Here is a 27,725-nt window from a genome sequence, read left to right as displayed (position 1 = left end):
CCTAACCACCCACGGGCCATATAGGTTCAGCTCTCCCGCTGAAAGGGCCCCAGTGCATGTAGCCGCAAGACCAGGGAATATCCCATGCGATGACTAGTACATCCCCAATATAAAATGTGAAACACACACATGGTCATCAAGACCCCTCATATCGGCAAATATGAGTTTTTGATTTTGGTCCCTCCGAGACTGCCACCTTTCACAATTTAGCTACATACCTCTCCATTTATGCCCAATTAAAACCATGCCTAAATAATGCATTTAACATTTATTAATCAAGTCCAATATTAGTGGTAATGTCATACCACCCCTTACTTACATGTAATGTCCATAGGCAAACCATTTAGGTTAAGACGACCGTTGGTGTCCTTCTAATTACCATATTAAATCCATTTGGAAGACTTTCAGTTTCTCCACAAGCATAACTATTTATCCTTTAGCATTTTCAAACCATTTAATACATGCATAAATTCTTTGTCCAATTTAAAATATGCAATAGTTCCATTAAAAGAAGTTAATGGAATGAATATATCTTTATAAGTATTTTATCAAACACCTTGAGGGCATAATATAACAAAAATGAATTTGAAAGACCAGTAAACGATTACAATTAAATCCTATTGTCGAAATCCACCATCAATGCATATAAAAGTATAATTAAGACCATAGGAAATCATAACCAAGCAGTCAATATCAAAAACCCCAAATAATAGTTGAAAACTGTAATCATGAAATAGTAAAACCATGAAATCAATTATATAAACCATGCCTTTAGTTGAAATTAAAATGAGCGAAGAGAATCATGCCTTATACCAAAGAATTGATGGAAAGAAATTGCCAAGATAAGCCCCAAAGCAATCTACAAGATGAAACCCTAGCCTTCTTGCCCCAAAAGATCTTGAGAGAATTATGAGATGCTTTGGAATAGTTTTTATGTATTAATGAATAGAATAATAGGGTAAATAACCTCTTAAGTGTATTAGAAGTCGTGGGTCCTAATTAGGGTACATCGAGAAATATCCAGAATACCCTCACTTAAATCCCTCAAAAACCTATCACAGGGATATGATTAACTCATAAGAGTCATACCTTCCTATACGATTGGTATCCACCATTCGTATCCAAGCCTCAACCCTTAAATAAAAAACTATCTAGTATATGACTCATCCAACCAATTCATAACCATAATATATGATCCGTAACAATAACTCGTATCCCTGGCAGTATAAAATACCAGGAGGATCAAACACTACCCACTATGTGATTCCCCGATATGACTCATGTCAATTCCTTATGATTCATACCTCTAAGTTATACCCATTCTAGTGACTAAAAATATCTCACCAACTAACATTGGTCAACATACAATAGGATCATACCACTCGTACCCTAGCATAGGATCATACCCATGAGTCATATTGGGCTCGGAGAATAGATTTCCAGGAAATTTTTGAAGGGTCAAAACCCAGGATATTTTAATTACCCAAAAAAATATATGATGTGCCGATCTATTGTATTTGACCATTAAATACAATTTTTCATGAGCTCTGCCTAACAAAAAATCTGTGAACTAAGAGAGGGATATATTTCTTTGTGTTTGCATTGATGCGAATTAATTTTTCATGAGCTATGCATTGATATTTATCCATTGGTTTAATCTCATTGGAAAAATTTGACCAACAAAACTGGAGGGTTATATTTATTTATGTCTTTTTTTAGCATGAGTCAGATTGGATGGGTTATACTAAGGTTCATTTTATTCTTTTAAAATGGGGCATTTAACATAGATTTGAGCTTTTTTATTAAGAAAGGGTACATATGAAAATTTTCTTAACAACAAGGATAAATTTTACCCCAAAGTATGACATCAAGGGTAAATTTTACCCTAAAGTATGACAAAGAGTATATTTCATCATTTTTTCAAAGTAGAGGTTGATCTTAGTTCGATTTATACACCTAGGTGTTGTTGTCTAGCCTTAATTAGCTTAGTTTTTAGATTTCTTGTGTGCATAATGAGTTAATCTTTATATAAATAAGCATCTAAGTGTTAAGTTATGTCTTTATGATGTTTAAGGTGTGTACAAATCCAGTTTGGAAGCAAAATTCCCAATAAAAGTTTAAACAAGATAACTAGTATTCTTAGATTGAGCAATGCACCGTGCTAGTTCGTCTTGTGTGATTTGAGTATGTTTAAGGTTCTAATTCATGGTGTTTTATGATATTGGATGCTCGGTGAGATGATAAACATGATAAATGGATGATTTCCAAGATAAAATTGATGTGGAAAATCTAACACAAAGCAAGGTCTAGGAGGCTAAATGCATGGAAGGAACTACGACTAAATTTGAAAAATTTGGGCTTAGGGGCGTGACACGTTCCCTAGCCATTGATATAAGGGAGTTCCACTCCGTTGGTTGTAAATTAAAATGAAATTCCAGTGTGCCTCCGCATTTTGGTATGCTAGACTACGTAAGCAGTGCGAAAGGGGTGTGGCACGGAGGTAAGTTCAAATCATCTAAATGTGGCCCAACATAAATAAAACATCCATTTGACTTGTAAATACCTTGGACAACTTGTGGGGCTTGGAATACACTTGAGGAGCTTTCAATTAGGGTTTTAAAACTTTTACTTTTGTTTACTTTTTGTATTATAACATGAATTCATTAACTATGATTCTTTGTAATTCCATGAGTGGCTAAACACCCTTATCCGAGGTTAAGGCCAAGAATATGAGTATTTTTTCTTATATTCAACTTAGTTTAGGATTATTATCATTATTGGTTGTTCATGTATCCTTGTATTAACTATTCTACAGATTCACGACCCTTAGGATAAATGCATAATTCTATCATGAGCCTAAAAGGAGGAATGATAGAATAAAATATAGGATATACAAAATAGGATCGTAGTCATTCAATGAATTAAAGTTATGATTTGAATTTATGATAGGAATATACCTAATTTGCCCTATTTGATTCATAGACGAGAAGAAATACTAATGCATTTAACTAGTTCTTGCATCCTCACTCAATGATGTAGTCAAATGGATACATGAATTGGTTTGGCATATTATATGAGCTTTCAAGCATAATTGGTATGACGATACCATGTGGTAAATGCCTTAATATAAGGCCTTTAGGTTAATATCACTATAAGAAAATGGCAAAATTGTGACAGAAAATTTTTGACGGAACACTTCTGTCATAATTTGTTACAGAATTTTGATGAATTTATGACAAATTGTTCTTGCATAATTATGAAATTTTACTTTTTTTTTCTATTTTCACATAAAAATTCGAAACTAACAAATTTGAAATATAATTTTTGTGACAAATATATTTTTGTCACAAATCAAAGATGACGAGAAAAATATTAACTTTCCGTCACAAATTCGTAACTAAATTTGTGATAGAATGAACATTCTATCACAATAAACTTTTTGAAAAAGTAACTAATGTAATAAAAATTTGTGATAGATTTATTCCGCAACAAAATTTTTTTTTGATGAATTTATAGAATTAGGCACTTTATTTTCCCTCTAAGAATTTTATATTTTCAGTGTCCCTCTTTTTTTTTTTTTTTACAACTTTTTCAGTTTTCCTCAAAACACAAAAACCCTATTGTTCTTTCATTTTCACTTATTGAGCTTTGAGAAGATAGTGAACCAAGTTTTTCTTTAATAAGCCTTGCATTTATCTTAAATTCTATGTTCTTCTTAACTTTTTGAGGTAATTTTTCTCAAAATCTATTTTTTAAATCTCAAATTCGACCAAATAGTCTTAATTAGAATTCTCTCTTTACCCCCTTATTGGTTGCTTAATTAGTTGAGTATATATTTACCTTTCAGTTTGATGGTTTATTTAAAGAATATGTTTGTATTCACTTTCATGATTCTATTTTTTAACCCCCTTTATGCCATTTTAGTTCAACTATATCAAGAATATTAGATACTTTGGTAAATTCTTTAAATTTCACATTGTGTGGATACATCTGCATCATATCACAAAATTGTCGCGTATGTACGGGTAATATAAGTAAATATTTTGATAATCTTGATTGAACATGGAAACCAATATTATTAATAGGTTGTAGAGGTATGTGCGATTGTTTTTGTTATTTTTTGTTCAGTTTTAAAGAAGATTTTATGTTGTTATGAGCAGATTTATTGTGTAGCTATTTGTGTTGGTTTAAGTAGACTTTATGGTGTAGCTTTTTGTGTAATTTTGCAAAAATTTTGTGTGTTTTTGCCACAATTGATGCAACTGCTCGTTCTTGAGTTTTATAATACCTCTGTAGTCGTTTTATACTTAGTTCCATCATTGAAGTTAACCTCTTTTCATAAATATTCCTTAATAATAAAAAAAACCTTCTCTGCATTTCTGCGTGCCCATAGTGTATGTTACTTGGACTCTTCAAGAGGTTTGTTGTGTGTCGGATCCTTCAAAAGGAGTGCATATTTGGAAGGGTTTTTTTTCCTTTTTATAGCATCAATGAATGATTCAGACGCAAATTACCCATTTACGATATATAAAATTTCATCATTTCCCATATTTGGAAGATGGTACTACAAGAAGTTTGAAAAGTTCGAGCTACACTATAGTTATAGCTTAAGAGCTTTTGAACTTTACAACAACTATGGCACCTCACAATGGTGAAATTGAAACTATTACTAAGTATAGTAAAATAATATCAAGCTGCTCAAGGATTGGTCATATTACTAAGTAGTTTAGTTGGATAAGTATATTTCAAGCTAATACTAAGTAGGATAAAATGAAGTCTTGAGTTATTTTCTACCATGATATTCTGATCCATGTATGTGAATTTGTTTGGCCTTTGCTTTGATTTTTAATTTACTGTAAGATTGGTGATTTCATGGCCCTTGCATTGGGCAACATTTAAGAGATTTTTAATTTACTGTAAGAATGTGTCTGTGAGGAATAGACTCATAAAGAATTCTTTTTACTTCTTCAAGAATGTCTCTATGAGGAATAGACTCACAATGAATTACTTTTACCTCTCCATATAAGAGTGTCTCTAATTGATAAGGTAAGGGTAAGGCTGGACATGCACCACCCTCCCTAGTCTCCTCTTGTGGGACTACAGTGGGTTTATTGTTGTTGTTGTAAAATAGGAAATAAAACATACCCATGGCAGAATCGTCGGAAAGATAAATGTGTTTATTCCAAGTGTTGAGGGTGCAAAAATAATTTTTACCAATGATTTTGATCTTTTCAACAAGGGCTATGTGAAGTCGATGGCAGATGATGTGGGAAAGAAAAGTTTGTTATGTGTTCCTCAAGAAAGTCACAAAAGGATTAAGCACCTCATATCTGATCCTTTCCCTATGAATTCATTATTAAAGTTTGTCCAGAGATTTGATAACATGCTATGTGAAAGATTAAAGAAAGTACAAAAGGAAGGAAAGAGCTTCACTGTGCTTGACTTCAACATGAAGGTAATTTGTCCAAAATGGCTTTGGATCAATTACTCCATTTATACAATCGTACATACCAAAACAGAAATCTTAGGCTATCGAACCACTACTAGTACAGTACTAACACTGTTACTTTGGTATTATGACTTGAATAAATTTAATCCCTTTTTCCTTTTTGATTAGTTGAAACATGAGTTGATGTATTCGTCTGGGCCTTTCGACAAATTCAAGATAAACCAGACAGAAAAAGAAGATGTGAGATCCTAATTATTACTAATATCTATAAGAAAACTGTAGGGTGATTAACATTAAGTTGAAGCATATAATTACCAAAAGAAGTAATAGTAAAAGGATTTAAGTTATATAAACCGACGCTATATAAAATTCTTTTGCAAAATCAATGCAATATAACTGGTTAGCACAGGATTTTTACTTTCTTTTTACAAGTTACTCTATCAAGTTTGCTATGAGAAAATAGAAGTTATTTAGACCCCCTTGACTTGATAAAGTGAAGAACTTATTAATCGTCTGACATGTACTGCAGTAAGTGTATGCTGAGTACTGAACTTATGAAATTTGGATTCAGATAACCTTTGATGCAATGTGCGATATGCTAATAAGAATCAAAGATGCATCCTTGCAATAACAAATTGAAAGAGATTGCACTGTAGTTTCTGATGCCATATTGTCCTTTCCAATCATGATTCCAGGAACTAGAAATTATAAAGGCATCAAGGTAAGGTTGTTTGCTAATGTAGTACACACGATGGCTTACAACATCTCCAACAAAATTTACCCACCACAAAAACAAAATGGGACCATGAGTTAACATATCATTAGTTACCAAAAGGGAGTAGATAACTAAGACGCCTCACTTATTATAAGAGAAGGTAATCTACACTATTAGATTTTGCTCATCCTTAATTCTTTTACTTTATCTCAGATTTTAATGTTGAATTTTTTTTCTTCAGGCAGCCGAAATGGGCCGTGAACCAAATTCATGGGAGATATTTAAGAATTGCACCAAAAAAAGATGGCAGTTTTGTCGATGCCAAGTGGAAGAGCATTAATGTAAGTTTGCTAATAAGCTTCTCATTCTTTAGATCTTAAGAGCATGAGATCAATATAGATCTTGCAAGTAGAGTAGCTTGTTGTTTGTATCTTGAAGTAGTAAAGCCGTGTGGGGCCAATTCGATTCACTACACTTGTTGTTTGTATCTTGAAGTAGTGAAGCCATGTGGGGCCAATTTTGATTCACTACACTTTTTGCAATCTTGTACTCTTAAAAATTCTATTTTTTTTTAAATCTTGAAGTCTAGTCAAGCCATGTGTGACCTATTTCGATTCACTAGCATTGTCGTTGATATCTTGTTGTGGTTTGGTTTTTGTCGTTGACATCTTCTTGTTCTTATTATGGTTTGCTTATTTTTACTTTTTGTTTAGAACTTTGTTGTGGTGGTGGGTTATACTCTGTTGGAACTTTGTTGTAAACCTCATGGTTAAGCTTATCAAATTTTATAGGAAAATTATTTTCAGAAGAGAATTTTCTTCAGTTGACGATATAGTTGATGACCTATTATTTGAATGGTGGCTCATCTAACATATCACCAACTCAAACCAAATTCAATGCAAGCATAGGTGAGTTGTCTTGGAAAATCGCCAAACGTGACTTTTAATTGAAGTACATTCTTAATATATAAATGTAAGCTTATTACATGCTTAATATCAAAAATAAGTTATAAACATAATCGAGAAGCGAACAAGCATAGAAAGCTAAGTTACCCAAGCAGAGAAATTATATGCTTGCAAATCCCTTTTTTTAATCACCGAACAATTTCTTGTGCTTGAGGGTAGCCAAGCTGCTGCTCCGTATCCCAGTTTAACTTTGAAGTAACTCTTTCATGACAAGGAACATATTCCTTGAGTTTCTCAACAAGCTCTATTGTTGTTGGCACAGATCGATGATTTGGCGAGCATTGGGACTGATGAAGCCTTTCTCCACATCTTTGTCAATAAATAACAATAATGATTTGTAATATCCATCCACATTCAGAAATCCTATCGGCTTACCGTGGATGCCAAGCTGTGCCCAACTAATTACTTTAAGTAGCTCATCAAGTGTGCCATAACCACCTGATAATGTAATAAAAGCATCAGAGTGCCTAGCCATTTCTGCTTTTCTTTGATGCATATCTGCAACTACCTTCACTTCTCCTACTTTTTCGCCAGTTAACTCTCTAGGCATGAGTTTCTTGGGAATAACTCCAATAACATGCCTACCACCATCATGAACTGCTTGTGAAACCAAATCTATTAGGCCTATGCTACCTCCTCCATAGACCAAATCAATGTTTCTTAAGACCAATTCTTTGCCTAGGCCAATAGCTACATCTTGATAAATACTTTTATTCCCTTGACTACTCCCACAAAACACACAAATTCTCTTGAATTTTGACACCATAACATCACTTTCCATTTCTATTTTCTTAAACTTTTTCTACTTTTTTCTATATAGTAACTCTACGTCACTTAAAATTTTTGTGGAAAATGATTTGAAAGTGTAGGGTATTTATAAGAACTTTTTTTTAAAATAAAATTAGCTATTTATCTGTTTTGGGCTCCCAACAGTCATATATACATTGGGCCCAATGGCTACATCGTATGTTACTGTGAATTAGATTCCTACTTAGCTTTATATATATGTTAGTTAATATTCCTCCAATTCAAACTAAATATAAATTAATTCATCATTGGAGGAATTAGCTAAGCATCTGATTAACTAACTAATTAACTAAGTTTCTTCTAAAAGTATATATGATCTTTTCGATCTCTTTTTGATATACTTTATAAGAAAAAGAAAAACAAGAAGTAATTAACTAGTAATCCCTTTGTTATATAATCATGAAGTAGTTATGAGGATATTATCAATTGGTGAAATAAAAACATTGGATCTCTCATCTTGATTTATCTTTGAACTAACCTTAGGTTTTATGATAGTAGTATCTGTTTTAAGAATGTTGTTTGTGTGTTAGTTTTAGTTAGTATTGTATGATGTTTAAGAAAGTTACCAGTATTATATATGTAGTATATGTAAATGTAAGTGGCCTTTTTTTTTCTCAAGGATATTATATATGTAAGGTAGTTTATTCTCTTAGTTTATCTAGTTTATCAACCTGACCCTTCTTAATACTAACTAAAAATAGAAACTTTAGTAGTACAACATTCACTGAAGCACGATGATCGAGGGGGTTCAAAAGATTAATGTGTTTGAGTAACATCAACAAAACAAAAACTTTAGCAGTACTACCTGTAGCTCTTACAATTCCTTCTCATATATGTCTTCATAACAACTCTCAGGTCCAAGATAACACTAAAAAATATTGTCGTATTTGTGTCTAGTCCTCCAAAAATGCATAGCTTTGGAAGAATTCGACACACTTTTGATGATATTTTTGAAGAGCCCGAACAACATAGAGTCAGTCTGCTTTTTAGTTCAATATGTTTGCTATACTGCACTATTTTGTAAGGCAGTAAAAAGAGTATACAAATACTAGTGTGTATTCTTTTGAGTTTCTTGTACATATTATATAAATTTAACACTAGCTTTTGTATCTTCTGGTTATAGAAAAGTTGTTGGTTTTTATTGGGGGGAGGAGGGAATATTTAGATGCTGAGTATCACTCATAAAGTTGTTCGGACTCTTCAAAATGAAGCATTCGACATGGGTGTGACTTAACATTTTTAGAGAGTTTGAGTATCACAAATTCACATGCTTGCTTAGACTCTATACAGGATATCTTATGTTTACTTTCTCTTATACTTTAACATCATTCAATAATACCTGTAGCATCTATCTTCTGCTTATTAATTAATAGTTTTAGCTTTTTTTTGTTTTATACTATTTTTATTGGTTGATTATTTATATTTTTTAGGATAAAATGGAGGTTGTCATAGCTACTGCTTATTCGAGATTAATAAATAATTCATCAAAAGATCAAGAAGATATAAATTGCATGTGATATAGTGGGTGGAGCAAAAAAAAATGTGTGTATGGATTGGGATCTCAAGCTTCAACCTTGTATAATATGACATGCAATTTGCCTATAGTGTCGATCATGTTGCCGAAGAGCGCATCAAAATGCTTGAGAAAGAGGTTTCGCATGTGAGAGAAAATTAAGAGAGAGTTCTTCAAGAGCGTGTAGAGTTTGAGGTGCAATGAGTAAAGCAAGAGGTTTCTCGTTTTGAGGCAACAAAGTGATGATTGATTCAAATCTATAGAGGAGAAATGGTCTCACATGATGAGTGATATGACATTATCTTCTTGCTCGTTGAGTAATCTTACTCTCCCTAATAGGGACTCATATAATGCTTAAGTGTTTAATATTTTGAGATTTTAGTTACTTGAAGTGTCGACTTGAACATTGTCATACTTTTTTGGATAGCTATATGCTTTAAATTTTAAATATTGGTAGACTTTTGCTTATTTAAGTTGTGATTTTGCACTTTTAATTAACTTTATACATTTTTTATTATAAATCTTGTATTATGTTTTGTGTATGTATAGTGTGTGTGAGAGAGAGTGAGAGAGATAATTATTTTTTATTAAAATTAAAAATTCAAATAAAATTTGTGATAGATTTAATCTGTCACAATCTATCATAAATTGTGACTAAATTAGTCTTTCATAAATTATTTGTAATGAAATATACTGTCACAATTGTAGTGACTAGGTTTGGAAATTTGTTGCGAAAATTATTCTATCACTATTTTATAATAGAATTTTTGTCAAAAATCTATTATAAATTTGTGACGAAATGTAAGTCAAATTTATGGATTTATATTGTGACGGACAATCTATCTCAGTTCCATCACAATAATTTTGTGACGGAAATTAAACTTGTCACAATGATTTTATGACCAAAGGTTCTGAGATGCACAATTTTTTATCACAAATCCATCACAACCAGTGATTTGTGATGAATTTGTGACTAAAATCTCTGTCACAATTTTGCCATTTTTTTGTAGTGATAGTTGGGTTTATGTGCAAATAGTTTTAATTTGGGCTTAAAGGAAATTGTGCAGTTTACCATGAAGGTGTAGTCCCGAGGGGACTAACACTAAAAACCACGTTTGCCGGCGTAGGAGTCTATATGATCGCATGCTTGGTTCACACATCCTATTTTGTAATGGTAGGGCCTTGGTGTCTTTAGCTGTTCTTTCAGATTCTTTGGTTTGTATGGCTAACACAAACTTGGAGCCTTTTCAGTAGGGGCATCTGAACCCATATAGCCTGTGGATGCCTTTAAGATGTAGTGAACTATACAGTTTAGGTTAATGGTTTAAACTCTCATATTCATGACCCTTTACCTTATCCTGACATCTTATATGCGTATATATGAATGTTTCCATAGAGTTTGACTAATTTTGGACATGAAATTATTTTATCACTTTTCCTGAATTACATGTTAGTACTTATCCCACTGACCATCCTTGGACGTGAATTATTTCATGATGTTGGGTATGCAGGATTTTCTATTGCCCTTGTGTAACGTTAGTTGACTTAATATCCTATGGATTTGCTATGAAGTGGTGAACCTCCATTTTTTTGGCAGGCCCTGTCATTTCTCTGGTTTCTTTATTCACTTAGTATTTCTTTTGGATACATCTGTCTTAGTCGGGAGCATATCCCAACTTAGTTGATATTCTGGTTTTAGAGAATTTTGTGGACAAGTGTGGATTAGATGTTGGTTTTGATTCATAAAGCTTACATTTGATTATCTATCCTTCTTATTACTATTTGGTTGACTTCTACTGTATTATTTTATTGTGTTCTGTATGATAGGCTAAGGGGATAGTTTCCGACTCTAAGTGAGCTTGAGATACCCGTCACGACTAGGCCTTGGTTGGGGCCGTGATAGAAAATTTTCACTAACAAAATTAAGGGAGGTGTATTTTTGTTAGCTTATTTTTTGTTGGTCGAATCAGGCGAATTAGATTAGGGTGTGATTTACTTAAATAAATTGCATAATTTAACACTGATTTGGGTTTTTCTATTAAAGAAATAGTACACATGAAAAGTTTCTTAACAATATGGGTAAATATGCTTTCAAAAATGAAATAGAGGGTAAATTTGGTTTCAAAGTATGACAAATGATATATTTAACCAATTTTTCAAACTAGAAGAGTAAATTTGGTAACAAAGTATGACAGTGAGGGAAAATTTAACCCTAAAATATAATGAAGTGTATATTTAGCCATTTTTTCAATGTAGAGAGATAAATTTGACTCTTTTCATATATATATGCTAGTTTCTCCATACATGTGTTGCACGTGTATGTCAAGATATATAGTACATTATTTTTAATTTGTTTGTAATATTAAAATAAAGTATTGGGTAAATAAGTATACATAAAAGATTAAAGTACAAATTTCTATAAAGGATCAATGTATATCATCATATGATGACTTGTTTGTTGAGATCGTGACAACTGAATGTTGTCTAAACCTGCGAAGATGAACGTCAAAGTTCAGTTAGATGCATGTTTTTTTTTGCTTATTTTGATTTTATCATGATGAACAGATATTATATGAAGCTACTTTCATATAGACTATTCCTAGCATATATTTGTTTTACCCATTTTAGTTGCTTTGTCATGAACAATGACAATTTGTTGTCGGTTTTAAATCCTTGAGAGAGTACCGTAAAGTTGACAATATGAAAAATATTTTATGCTAAATACTATCCATCAGTGGGTTTACTTGACCTTGTGATTTATTGTCGTTGCGAAACATCAGCATACAAAAATTTACTTCTGAATGAATTTAAAAGTATATTTTAAAATTTTATTAAGAAAAATACATTGTTATAAATTCCTCTGAAATTTAATCATCGTTGTACCATTGCATACATAATTCATTTGAAGTATCCAAATGTTTAGGTAGCGTAATAGGTAATTTTTTCAAAAAATAATACTTATGTTCAAGAATGCATAAATAGATCTAATTAATTATTGGTGTTTGCCAAAGCATAAGTGTATATTGCTCTTATTTAGTTCAAAATAATCCTTCTACTTTTTAACATGGTTATTGAAAATCTTGGTTGGGTCTTTCTCCTATTTAAAAATGTACTAAAAGTTGATGTTATTAATAAAGACATCTTTAAATCTATGAATATATTATTTTGTGACTGATCAAAAATGGTCCATTTACTTTTACAAAGTAGGGTAAGACCGCTTACGTACTATCTTCTGCAAACAGAAAAATATCATGTACGCATAGCCACGATGTTATGTTATGGTTGGAAGGTAGAACATTTAAGTACATCACAATCAATAGGAGATGCTTAAGGTAAGAGCCTAAGAGGAAATATTTTCTGTCATCATATCCAATCCAGGAAATATCTTCTATATCAAAATATAAAGTGTGTAAAACTAGTCACAATTTACAGATGCACATCAAATGAAAGTTATGATGTTCTTGGAAGCAACTACACATCGGATAATCAGATACTTGTACTCCCGAAGATGTCTTATATGTCTCTTGGGTCATTATTTCCAACAAATTTTACAGTAACAGAAATAAATTACAATCACAAATAAAATATGAAAAAATAAAATTTTTTATTGATAGACGATATGAGTAAAAATTTGTTTCTCCCTTGATTGCTCTCTCTTAATCACTTAATTTTTTCGTAATTTGAAGGACGTTAATAGCATATTTCTCGAACGTAGGATGATATCTTTATGAATATCCCATGATTTTGTAGGATATTAGATATTTGCTCTTTTTATGAATACCCATGATTTTATGAGAAATTCAAGATGTTTCTTGAAGGGAGTAAGCCTCTCCTTTTATAGGCATAATTTAGGGTTGTTGTAGAGTAGCCTTTAATAACTCTAAAAGAATTTGAATTCTTCTGATAGAGTTCTACGAGATTTCAATGACTACAAATGCGAACAACTCTACCAGAATTTAGATTCTTCTTGTAGAGTCCTACAAGATTTCGATGTCAACAATTTCTCCCTAATTCAAGGCTGGTCGAAGTGTAGAATTGATAACGAGTCTTGAAGTACCCATAGAACTTCCATTTTCTGTCAGCTACAGATTTACAGATCTGATTTATGAGAGAAGGGATGAATGATAGGTTTGGTCCCACTGGGCGTGCCAGTTTGCTAACATAATTTTTACAATGACAAATAAATTGCGATCACAAATAAAATATGAAGAAAAAATTTATTTTATTGATAAACAATATGGGTAAAAATCTGCTTCTCCCTTAATTCCTTTCTCTTGATTTTTGATCTCTTGATTTCTTCATAATTTGAGGGTCGTTAGTAGCGTATTCCTCGAACATAGGATGATATCTTTATGAATATTACATGATTTTGTGGGATATTGGAGATCTAATCTTTTTACGAATACCTATGAATTTATGGGATATTCAAGATATTTCTTTGAGGGAATAAGTCACCCTTTTAAAGACATAATTTAGGGTTGATGTAGGTAGCCTCCAAGAACTTTAGTAGAATTTGGATTTTTCTTGTAGAGTTCTACAAGATTTCGACGTCTACAATCACCAAAAATTCTAGTAGAATTTGAATTCTTCTAGCAGAGTTTTACAAGATTTTGATGTCTACAGTCATGTTGTGATAATTGAAAATAACTTAAAATATTTTTATTTCAGGCTTCATTTTATCCTACCATATATATGTAATTAACACATCACATATTAGGCTAGATTTTGAAGTAAGTTTTCAATTCTAAAAATAAGCAATCATAGTTGTTTTGCTTGAAATACTTTAAGCTAAGCCTATAACTCGACCAATTAGGTTGATCGTCAATCAATCAATCTATTTAACATCCAAATTATATATGTGAATTGAGATACTGATAATTTATGCTACTCATATACCTAATTAGCTCAATCTTCAAGACGTTGTAGCAAATTTTTTAGGTTCACACATACAATTTGACGCATGGACTTTGATATGAGTTCCACTTGTGTGTTACGACCTTGTTTGCTATTCCACTTTGCAATTCAAATATAAGAACACAATTATAATCTGGTGAATCTTATAAATGCCAAATGTGGTCTAATCTTTCGAGATCTACGCTTCAAGGACAACGCCTAAAAATTCAAGATTTGATCTCCTAGAAAAGCAAGTGCATGTTTGGATGACAGATTGATACATGAGGGTAGCTATATTTGATGCTATGATTCAGGAGCCCATTGAGTAACATCGTGTTTGGATAATAGCATGGAGCATAGAAAGTGCATTGCTAAAAGTGTCTAATGGGACTTTGTTGTAATGGGTCACTTTTGAGCCCATTTCTCTATTATTTAGACTTAGATGAAATTGGATGAACTTACACTTAAGAGTGTTTATTGAGATTTTTGGGAGCTTATTGATTTGATTAGAAATGTTGGTTATGACAAATTTAATTCCCCTCTCAATCGTCATAGAAATTAGGTGCTTATATTAGTATTACGTTTGAGGATCATTGGTTTAATATACATTTGATTTTCTTACATTCCTCTTCTTGTGTTCATATTTTATCCTTTTTTCCTTATTGTTTTTTGATTTTCATTAATTTGTTCTTGTTTTTGTGTTTTGGGTGAATCAGAATCCAAGTAGCACTTGAATGCAAATAAGTGTTGCATTTGTCTAAACAATTTTTCTTACAATTCACTTTTTTGGTTTGTTATGACAAAACCAAATTGCATCATCTTTCAGTAACTTCGAATTTCTTTAACATAAATCATCTGTAAGTGAAGTTTAAAAGGAGAAAAAAATTCAAAATGAGCGCAACAAAAGATGGACAAAGGGAGACTTCACATAGTAGGTGTTAAACAAGTGATGTCATCCAAAGGGAGGAAAGCAATGAGCCCGTTTGGCCATAAACTATTTTAACCTTTTCTCTAGAAAAAATTTTCACTTTATAAAATATGTGGTGTTTGACCATGGAAATTCCAAAAAATATTCCAAATTATATTCTGAAAAGTGAAAAAAACTTTTTGTTGTTTTGACTTTTTTCCAACTCCAATTTTAACTTTTATTACTGTTGTAATGACCCTAAATTTTTAAATTTTTATAGAAAAACCCCATTTTAACTTTGGCCAACCATCATTATGATGCTTGTCGAGCCAAATTGGTTATTATGATGAAATTGTCTTTTTAAATTTTCATGATATTAAGCACACTTGTTACCCTAGATTATTGAAAACTTTTAGTATTGAGAGGGGTCTTCTAACTAAATCATCATTTGCAGGGGGTAACACCATAACAAAGATTATTTAAATCTTTCTCATCATTGAAATTTATATTTATCTATTTATCAGTTAATAACTATTAAGCAATAATTTTCTTTTTGCAAAGAACAACTATTTGGTGATTACAATAGAAATTTGGTTGGTTGTTATATTGTTATTTGGTTAACTGGTGTTACAAAGGGGGTTAATCAATGACAAAAATTATTTGGATCTTTTCATCATTGAAATTCGGTTAGTTGTTCTTTTTATAAAAATAACTATTATACATGGACTTTTCATCTCTTAATTGAGTATTATAGTTTCAGTACCATATATCAAGTACTCCATCTCGCTATACTAGTTTTAAAGACTTTAAACTAGTTTTAAGAATCACAATTGGTTGTATGTTAGTAGGTAAATTAGTTAGTTGGGTAAATTTGATAGTTTTATAAAGTTGAGGGTATAAGATTATATTTAAAAAAGACTTTTCAAAAGTCTAAAAAATGTTTCAAAAAGACATGACCAAACATAACTCCAACTCCAACTTCAACTCCAACTTCAAAAAAATTTAGATTTCATGGCCAAACACCTATGTAAAGAAAGGCAAACAACTCTCAATACTTCGTGATGTTGGCATAACTATTTATTTCTACCATGGCAGGTTTCACCACATCTCAATCCCTAACAGTCTGCAACGATCGTTCAATAGTTACACAACCATGTGAAAACATAAAAAGAATAGTCTACTATTTTCTAATATGAAACACTCTAAATATTAAAGCTTCATGACAATGTGATAGTTGTTAATAATGGTACAAAGGAAATTTAAGGAGCTTGATGTTGATGGGATCACTATGACTGACATAGTTAAATGGGAAAATCAGCACCAAAATGCTCTATTGCATGTAATATCTAGGAAGACACAATTGATGGTTGAATCTAGAATTTAGAAGCACAATTCAAAAGGACAAGATATACACAATAAAAAACATCGAGAGGTGTGTGGGATGGCTTTGAATTTCAAAAACTTTGCATCAGCTTGCATGGTTTGCAGACAGTAGAGGGTGGTGGCCTTTAATTTCCATCTAGTGCTTGTAACTTGGCACATCTACTTTGTAATGCCCATTTGTGTAAGAGTTATGATGCACCCTGAAACACATCAAGTAAGATGTGTTTAAAATTTAATTACTTTTCACTTGTAAGGCCAACACATTGAATTGGAACTATGATGAACAATGTTTTTCATTTTAAGTGTGTGTGGAGCCAGTAAAAATAATAGGAGGAATACATTTAAGAGAAACAACATATACCACTGTCAAACGTTTTCCTTTAACTTCTACTATAAAAGCCAAATGAAATACTAAAACAACAATGAAAAGAGAAATAAATTGACAAAGCTCACAATTATGCCGAGACAAAAGCTTGAGAATCACAAGTATTTTCAGATGATCACAAGTATCGAATAAATTACTGGAGATTTGAAAATATAATTAAGTTTAAACTCCAAATAACTTAACTATATTTAATATTTAATATTTAATATTTAATAGATATTATTGTTGAACTTTATAAATGTAGATTACACTGGACAATCACAATTTTTCAAAGGTGTTTGTTCTATTTTTGTGAATAGCTATACTATTGGATTAGAGTGTCAAATTTTTATAATAATTATTGAATAAAGACATTCAATAATTGAATACAATGTCTAAACAGTTATCTACCTGCACCTATTGAGTGAATTTTGGAGTCATTTCCTAAAGACGTGGCAACGTGTCTCCAAATAACGTCTTTTCCAAATATTTCATGGGGTCAAATTAAGCATGACATGTTTATATTTTTCAAAAAATAAATTTCTAATCACTTATGATTCAGTTCAGCATGGGTAACAATGGTGAATTGTTAGGAATGAAGCAAGACACTATCAAAGTACAAGACAGGGTAGCAGCGAAAGAATACCCAAGCCTAAACTTTTCTTTTAAATTTAAACCAAGAGGAAATAAGAAAATTCATGAAAAACAGAGAATAGGAAGCAAATATATCAACCACACAAAAATGGTAAGTCAAGAATAAAACCAGTCAATCCAAGACATCAAATTTACGAGGAAAACTCTTATGTGGGAAAAGTAAAAAACTACGGGACCAAAACCTCCACAATATTCACCAAAAGTTAAAATATTGTTCTAAAAAATGTCCACAAAAAAGTGTCAAACAACGAGCAAAACCACAACATAATAGCACGAAAATCAGAGAATAAAAAGGAGCACAAATATAAAAAATGCAGCTGCTGTTCAGGAATACAAAATAGGAGCTACTGGCCATCAAATCCAACTCTGTTAGTTCCTAATCAATTATTGAGATGAGAGGAATAAGTTATCCAAAAATTACCTCAATCGAATAAGAAACAAAGTAGAAATCATAACTTGAAGTTGACTGTTGTGGATGAAATTGGGGTGCAAAAATTTGCACATTTTCTCTCTTTTGTGGCTGCAAAGCTCTTTTTGTGGATTGTAAAATAAGACCTAAAAAGATCTATATATATGCCACACAGAATTGTACATATGGGCATAAGTCTGTTGGTCCAAATTTGACTTTATTTATCCACATAGGAAGGGAAAAAGACCCATATCCTAACAATTCTCCCCCTCCCTACTATGTGAAAGAGAATGCCATCCCGACGATTATGCAACAATCTGCAAACTTTCCTCTTGGCAAAACTTTAGTCATTATGTCGAAGTCATTATCATCCGTATGAATCTTCTCAAGTTCAAGCAACTTAGAATCCAACACATCTTGCATCCAATGGTATCTTGTATCAATGTATTTAAACCGGTCATGAAATGTAGAATTTTTGCCAAGATGTATAACACTTTGACTCTCACAAGAAATAACATACCTATCTTGAGCGCAACTAAGTTCCTTCACGAATCTCTTCATCTAAAGAAATTCTTTACAAGCTTCAACGGAGGCAATAAACTCAACTTCTGTAGTAGATAGAGCAACACATTTTTACAACCTTGATTGCCAAGAAACAACTCCTCTTGTAAAAGTAACCAAATACCCTGAAGTAGACTTGCCAGTATCAATCACCCACCATGTTTGAATAAGTATAACCACAATGAATAGGGTTTCCTTTACCAAAACACAAACTCAGACTAGAAGTGCCACCAAGATATCTCATAATCCACTTCACAACATTCCAATGTTTTCTTTCCGAATTAGAAAGAAAATGACTAACAATACCAACAATATGAGCAATATTCAGTCATGTACAAATGAATCCATACATCAAACTACCAACGATTGAATCATAAGGGTCCTTCTTCATATCTTACTTCTCATCATCACTGGATGGACAGTACTTCATGCTCTATTTAAAGCGCATAGCTAAAGGAGTATTGACAACCTTACCTTATCCATGTTAAGCCTTCAAAGTACTTTTTGAATGTACTTTTTTTGTGATAACCATAGTTTCTTGACTTTCTATCATGAATAATCTGCATGCCAAGAATCTGCCATGTTGGTCTTAGCTCTTTCATAGAAAAAGACTTACTCAACTCTTGCTTTGACTTTTGAATCCTGCAAGGATTATGAGAAATAAAAAAACATGTCATCAACTCAAAGAAACACAATAATAAAGTCACCATCAGAGAATTTTTGCACAAGAACACAATAGTCTGAAGTAGTCTTCTTGAAGCCCGACTGACTCATAAAGGAACCAAACTTTCTGTACCACTATTTGGGAGTTTATTTCAAAACATACATGCTCTTCTTCAATTTTCAAATATAATTCTCTTTTCCCTTGACTTCAAAAACTTTGGGCTACTCTATATAAATTTCATTTCCTAAGTCACCATGGAAAAAAGTAGTTTTAACATCCATTTGCTCAACCTCTAAATCTAGACTTGCAGCTAAGCCTAGAACCACGTGAATAGATGACATCTTTACGACTGGAGAGAATATCTCATCAAAATAAACTACCTTTTTCTAGTTAAATCCCTTCACAATCAATCTATCTTTGTACTATGGAGTTGGGTTACGTCTTTATGTTTCACCCAAAAACCCCACTTGTTTTTCAAAGATTTTCTATCTTTAGGCAGTTTAACCAAATCAAAGGTGTGATTATCATACAAAGATTTAATCTCATCTTTCATAGAATAAAACCACTTTTTTTTCACTTTCCATGGCCTCAGCAAAACTCTCAGGTTCTCCCCTGTCAGTCAAGAGTACATACTCACTGGAAGAATAATGAGATAAAGATATTCTCTCTTTAGCAGATCGTCTGAGAGAACTTCCTAGAGCATCAATAACTGGTTTCTGATCAACCATATCAATTTGCACTGGAGCGTCAACAACATTATGTTGGTCATTCTGAACATAATCATAATCTTTATTATCAACTTGATTTTCATCATCATGAAGATTTTCTTCAGGAGCAATAGTTAAAGGAACTGGATCAACATCAACTTGGTTCTCATTATTTAATGAATCAACCTTCTGGGCTTTGTCAAAATCTTTATTTATTTGGTCTTCAAAGAACAAAACATCATGACTTCTAACAAGTTTGTTCTCAACTGGATCATAGAAATGATAGTCAAATACATCTTGACCATAACCAATAAAGATACACTGCCTGGTTTTAAAATCCAATATTGGCCCTTTATTCTTAGAAACATGCACAAAGGCTCTAAGACAATCATAAGAAATATTCTTACGAGACCAAACTATGTCAGGGGCATCACCATCCAAAGCAATAGTAGGGTATAAATTGATAACATAAACAATAGTATTAAATTCTTTTATTCAAAAAGAATCTGGCAGCTTAGCATCCGAAAGCATATATCTAACTCTGTCAACTAAAGTTCTATTCATCCTTTCTGCCATTTAACTGAGGAGTTTTTGAAGGAATTTTCTGATGTCGAATATCCTACTCTCTACAATATCTATCAAAAGAACCAATATACTCACCACCATTATCTGAGCGGAAGCATCATAATTTCTTTCTTGTCTATCTCTCACCAAGGCCTAAAAATCCTTGAATACATCAAGTACCTGATCATTGGACTTTAAAGAAATACCTAGAGTTCGCGAGAATGATCATCAATAAAATTCACAAAGTAAAGTGCAGCACCATGAGACGTTACTTTAAAAGGACCACACAAATCAAAATGTACCAACTTCAGCAAATCAAGCTTCCGTAAAGACGGGTGACTCTGAAAAGAAACTCTTTTTTGTTTAACATATAAGGAAAAAACACGCTTCTTCAATTTTGCTTGTTTCACTCCAGAAAGAAAATTTTTCTTAGCCAAACTATTAATCCTCTTCTTACTCATATGTCTAAACATTCTATGCAATAACTCTTATGAAGTATCATACTCTATCAAGTTTATGGAGCCTCTAGAAGTGGAGCCCTAAAATACATACAAGTTAGACAACTTGTCACCTCAAACCATAATCATTGAACCTCTGGTAAGCTTCTATTGGCCAGCACCAAGGGTATTAACATAACCCACATCATCAAGGTTTCCTACAGAAATTAAATTTAGGTGAACATCTGAAGCATGCTTCAAATTCTCGAGAACTAGTTTGGAACCATTATTACTTTCCAAACAAACAGTTCCAATGCCAAGTACTTTAACTTCATCATTATTACCCATTTTTAACATCCCCAAATTACCTAAAATATACGTAGAAAATAATTCCTTTTTTGATGTAACATAAGAAGTAGCACCAAAATTCACAAACCAGCTAGACTCATCAATAACAAGATTAATGACATTCTCACCACAAGGAACAAGAAGATCACCATTATCAACAATGGTAACACAATTTTGATTATCCCTTTCTTTCTTTTGTTAACTCATAATATCTCTTTTATGTTTGTAACAATATTACATGATATGCCCCTTTTTGTTGCAATAGTCACATGTAAATTCTTGAATTTGGACTTCGACTTGCTTCTACTTTTATCTCTATGATTTATACCACTAGACTTATTTTTTCCCCTCTCTTCAGTAACCAAAACATCAGAGTGTGAAGATAAAGAAAATGAGGCCTGAGATCTTCTTATTTTTATGTATGACACCACTCTTAGCATATTCCATAGTTACAATATCACTAGTAGAAGAGCTAATCAAAGAAACTCGAAGAGTTTCTCAAGAGTCCGATAGAGTATTAAGAAGCCAAAGTCCCTAAATTTCTTTATCGAACTTTACACCCATTCTAGGAAATTGGTCAAGGACACCCTGAAAGTTATTTATATGATCAAAAATAGGACTGATCTCTTTATACCTGATATTCATCAATTTCTTAAGTAGGAACAACTTGTTATTGCCAGTCTTTGATGCATAAAGTATCTTGCGCTTGTCCCACAAACTTCTAGCATGTGTCACCTTTATAATATGGTTTCTAACGTTATCTTCAACCCATTGTCTGATATAGGCACAAACCATTAGATTCTTAAATTCCCAATCCTCATCTATCATTGATTGAGGTTGAGTAGATGCAAACACAGGTAAATGCATTTTCTTGATAAATAGAAGATCTTTCATCTTATTTTTTCAAGTATGATAATTACTATCACTCAAAAACACAATATGTCTCATATTTTCCTCTATTATTCAGATCAAAAATCAATAATAACCAACTCCCTGATACCACTTTGTTGGAAAATAGGCAAGGCACTATCAAAGTGCACGACAACGTAGCAACGGAAGAATACCCAAGTCTAAACTTTTTCTTTCAATTTGAACCAAAAGGAGATAAGAAAATCCAAGAAAAGTAGAGAATATATAGCAAATATACTAACCACACAAAAATAGTAAGGCGAGAATAAAACCAATCAAGCAAAGACACCAAATTTATGTGGAAAACCCTTTGTTATGAAGAGTAATAAATCACGAGATCAAAACCTCTCTATAATCACCAAGATTTACAAAATTGTTCTCCAAAATGGCAATCAAACAAGTGCCAAACACTAAGAAACAACACAATAAGATAGCACCAAAACTAGAGAATAAAAAGGAGTACAAACACAAAAAATGCAGGTGCTGTTCAGGAATGAAAAAAGGAGCTATAGGCCACTAAATCCAACTCCGTCAGTTTTTAATCAAATATTGAGATAATAGAAATAAGATTTTCATAAATCAGCTCAATTGTACAAGAAGCAAAGAAAAAATTATAATTTGAATTTGACTGTTGTGGCTGAAATTGGGATACAAAAATCTTCACACTTTCTCTCTTTTGTGGCTGCTAAAACTCTCTTTGTGGATTGCAAAATAAGACCTAAAAAGATCTATATATATGCCCCATAGTATTAGGACTATGGGCAATAGTGGATTTGTCCAAATTGGGCTTTATTTATACACATATGAAAGAAAAAAGACCCATATCCCAACATGAATAAGTAATTGTAGCAAAGAAGACGAAGGTTACAATAAAATTCATATTGAAAGAGTATATACAGAAATTGAAAAACTGTGAGCAAGAGAATAATAAATAGAGAAGTAAGTATTTAGATAGACTGAAGAATAGGTATGATAATGAGAAATAGTTAGATTTTATAACCGATGTTCAGTGGTGAAAAGGAAACTCACAGAGCTAAAATTATATTTTCATCCAACTTTAAACCAAAAGCACCCTTTGCTCATTGGAAATTAATTCCTCAGATGAAGAAAAAAATATCTTAATGGCCATCTTAGTACCATGGTCCATGAATTTTTAGATTTAACTTCAAACGAAAGTTTTCATTGAGAAAAAAGGTTATAATAATTCTCATGCCATCTAAATTGTTGAAAATACTCAATTATGTATTCAAATAAAAGAAAAATTGTGGAAAAAATAATTTGAAACAATTATATATGTGCACTGTAAGCTCCGACATAGATATTCCCAATAAAAAAGAGTGGATCCATGGTATTATAGTATCTAAACGGATTCACTAGCAAAAAACAATAAATATTTTATTTACCTTAGGAATAAGGAAGAAAATACTGGTACCTATGATAGTCTAAATATGATCATAATTGTTAAGTGCATAGACTTATTTTTAGGTATTTGCTTGTAGGGGTTATCAAATACAACCTTCAAGGACAGTATATAGTATATCTGCCTACAAAATGGCATGGACATATATAAATAATTTGAAATGAATCTTGAGGCTATGCTTATTGTCCACATGTAAAGGATGAATAACTTTTTTTCAAAGCTATTAATTTACAATAGGAACTTCCAATTATGTCACAAAAGATTGTATATAAACAAAGAAGTAGGAAAGGGTAAACAAATGAACACATATAAAACTTAAAATATGAAAAAAGTAAATTAACAATTAGAGGAGAATAGAAAAAGATCTAACCTATTGAAGAACATATAAATTGATAGTAAAATGGCAATAATAGCAGAGATAGAAAGTTTGGGCAATTTAACACAACGCAATAAATATAATATTTCAAGCATTCAAACAACCACAACCTTGTTCAAGTAAATGTGACACCATTTATGTTAAACTAGAAAAATCTCAATACAAAGGAGTCAACTTCTCATGGAGTGCAAGGTAAAAGATATAGCTATTCATTCCGACTATGAAAGACATCTCCTTTTGAATAATATGATCGAATTTTCATCTAAACCTCTAAAAAAGAAGTAACCAATACTTCAATCAACTACGATTCACATGTTTGAAGTTCAATATTTCAAGGATTTGTGACATCCTACCAATTTATTTTGCAAACTAATAGCAATAAAATTAAGAGAAAAATTAAAATATTTTAAAATAGTGTTGTGTGCAAATATATGCAAATTTTTAGAAGACATAAATCTTCAAAAATGTAGAATCATAATATTCTACTCCGGAAGTGAAAACAAGAAAGGAAAGACATATAATAGTTAAGTTAAAATCTTTAATGTATCGAAATTTTCTGACATCAATTAAGGAACACATACAGTATAAACTATATTAGTGTGAACACAACTCGACAAGGAGCATTGTGATACAAAATCAACTTTGAGAACACGAAAACCAGTTAACAACCAAACTAAGCCAGCAGCACAAAGTTGAGACAAGATAAAAAACACAATAATAAATTGAGAACAAGTCTAAAACCAAACAAGAAAATAACAACAATAATACAAAGAATAGATAGTGAGACATAAGATAATACAAGATTTAGGAACTAAACTGTGTATCAAACACTAGAACCCCTAAGACCTACACTAACAACACCACACTCTTACGAAGACCTTAAGGAAATCGGAATACCCAAGCAATCCTCATTTCTAAACGGGTAACCAACACAATAATTCCATGTTGCCACAAGTAAATCCATACTTTCTCAAGTGATTTCAGACTTGTAAGACACTCTAAACGAGTATTTTATCAATATTCATCAAAGTTGCTAAAAAATGACATAATAAAAGCTATTTAAAGTGTTATGCTACACTTATTACATAGTAAATGACCAAAAGGCCCTTAATGAGAGGTAACACTCCATTGGCACCTCTGTGCTTCATGCAATGACAAAAAAGCCCTTAATAGGGACGCCTTGGAGTGTAATTGGTCTATTCTTCACACTTCAATACTTTTCCTCTTCGTTAGGTAGCCCCAAGCTTGAGTCTTTACGTATGCGTCCTCCAATGGTGTTGTTGAAAGCTATGATGCCCCTTTGACTCGTATCATCCTCCCATTTTTAAAAAGGATTTTACCTTGAATTCAAACCTTGAAAAATAGTAGAAGACACAAGAAAACACATTTTCCTCATGGCATGAGGGTCAAGGTTAGCATAATCAATCACAACATCTTGCCAAGGTTGCTCAAACTTTACATATAACCAAACACCTTTACGACATTAGGAGAAAAGTCATCATTTAAAGTGCAAAGGAGTTGTCTATGACTAACATCAAGAATTTTTCTTAAGTGAATTCCAATAACAACATAACCAAGAAAATCATCACATGTTGGAACAACTAAGGGTGGAAGAAAAGAGTCTTTAGGAAGTATACTACCGTTCCAATCACAACAAACCATGTCTAAATATCACACCTCTCTCTTATCTGAATACCTTTCAAAGAAAGAATCAACTAATTTATCCACATAAGTGTGACAAGAAACAAGAGTTGCTTCTTAAGTGGAAAACATAGACTCTTCTTGGAACAACAAAAAGACTTGCAAACTGAGATAGGAAGGCCATACATTCCATGCACAGTCAATTATTTCCAAAATACATCATCATCACCATATTTCAAATGATCACCGGGATCAAATGGGTGGAGTGTCCATGGACATGGGTTTAGGAAACACTTCTTTTCCCCAAGATTACCAGCAATACAATCATTTGTACCCTTTATTGTAGCAGGATCAACAACAAAGGCAATTAAAGGGTTATTACCTTTCAATCGACCAATATTTTTGGCATCACTATTTTCATAGACAAGTTGTCTTTATGACTTCCATAAGACAATGTACTATCACTTGTTATAATGGTTTCAACACTAGGTAGACACAAATCGATCTTGCTAGAAGAATCAATTTTTTTTATCATTAGGATCAACTAGTGTATCCGCAATCTCAAGTTGTACATTATCATCATAAAGTGAAGGAACATTTGGCTCACCTAAAGATAAACTATCATTCACACGTAGTTGGCTACTAGTATCATTCACTAGAGTGCAAGAGTTAGATTACTTTGTAGCTCATTTGGAGCATGTCCACTCAAGGGAACTTGAAAATTTGGTGGAGCAGGAAGGGTGGATTTAGGAAGGCTTGGATGCTCTACTAAGTTATCCAACTTCTTTGAAAAGGATTTTTCCATGCTCCTTTCTTTAAGTGATTCAAATTGGCTATTAACATCATGTTTCATGATTATTATGGATGCCATCAAATATTTCATGGTTACCTTTACCGATGCCATAGTACCAATTAAGAAATACTAAATAATACAACACAGCAAACACGCACTTTGAAACGTCACTCAATTAACCTCACAAGTGTTGGAATATTGTTTATACTGCAATAAGGTTACTTGGTTCCAATTGTGGCTTGAGTTCAGAATAGATCCTTATTTGAAATAACTCAAAGAAAATATGCATGACTTGATCCAAGAAACTACAATGAATCAAAAAGATAAAAGCATACAAAGAAAGATGACAAGAAAAAATGGATTCAAAAGACTAATCCACAACCTAGTAGGTAATTACTAGTTGGTAATTAATACTAGAATCAAGCAATGCAACCAAAGATACAAGAAAAAGAAACTTAGAATCTAAAATTTTGAGCTTAACCAATTTTAGGAAGGGTGATGACGTGGAAGACTCTCATTGGTTGTTGAAATTTTGAAAAAAAATAATTCTTCACAATTTGTATTGATCAATCTTTAAGTTGGAAAAGTGTATTTTTCGTTTTTAGAGGGAAACAACAAGACTTGGAGGCTTTTCTATGTTAAAAAAAGCTTGAATTTTCTTTCACCTTTTTTCACAAAACACCTTTTGAAGCCTTTGTCCTCCTTTCCTCCTTTGTAGGTCTTGGGAAGACCCCTTCTCTCTTTTGGTAGTAAGACTTTTTAAAAGTCTTTTGCCCCTATTCTTATTTTTTAATATTCTTGGAATATGTTTTAAGACTAAGAAGGACACACCTTCTTTCTTCTTTGATTTTAGATCAAACAACCCATTTTCTCTTCAACAAGATATGAAGAAGGTAAAGAACACCAAAAACACCAAGAACACCAAGAACATAACTTTTGAATCTTGGAGTTCTAAGGTTCACATTGGACCCCAAACATTAACAACACATGCTCAATCTCAAATCTTCAATAACAAACATCAACAACACATTTTTCCAGCCACTAATCCTCATCAACAAACAACAACATGTTTTTTAAGCTTAAGATTTAGATCTAGACTCAAATAATGTTAGTGAGGAAGGGCCTAACACTAGAAATAATCAAAACACACAAAAGAGTCCTAGATCTAAGTTCAAACTTTTGTCCAAGGAACAAAAACAATAACAATAATTTTCTTGAAGATACAAAACAAGAACAACTAGTTTTT

General features: G+C 32.1%; 1 pseudogene; it reads right to left on the bottom strand.

Annotated features, from left to right (window-relative positions):
* Positions 1 to 7,257: 7,257 nt before the first annotated feature.
* On the bottom strand, positions 7,258 to 7,910 carry LOC107872692 (annotated as a pseudogene).
* Positions 7,911 to 27,725: the final 19,815 nt, after the last annotated feature.

Source organism: Capsicum annuum, chromosome 12, assembly GCF_002878395.1.
Source record: "Capsicum annuum cultivar UCD-10X-F1 chromosome 12, UCD10Xv1.1, whole genome shotgun sequence".
Classification (NCBI taxonomy): domain Eukaryota; kingdom Viridiplantae; phylum Streptophyta; class Magnoliopsida; order Solanales; family Solanaceae; genus Capsicum; species Capsicum annuum.
Note: the sequence above shows the minus strand (reverse complement) of the source record. Positions and strands in the feature narration are given on the sequence as shown.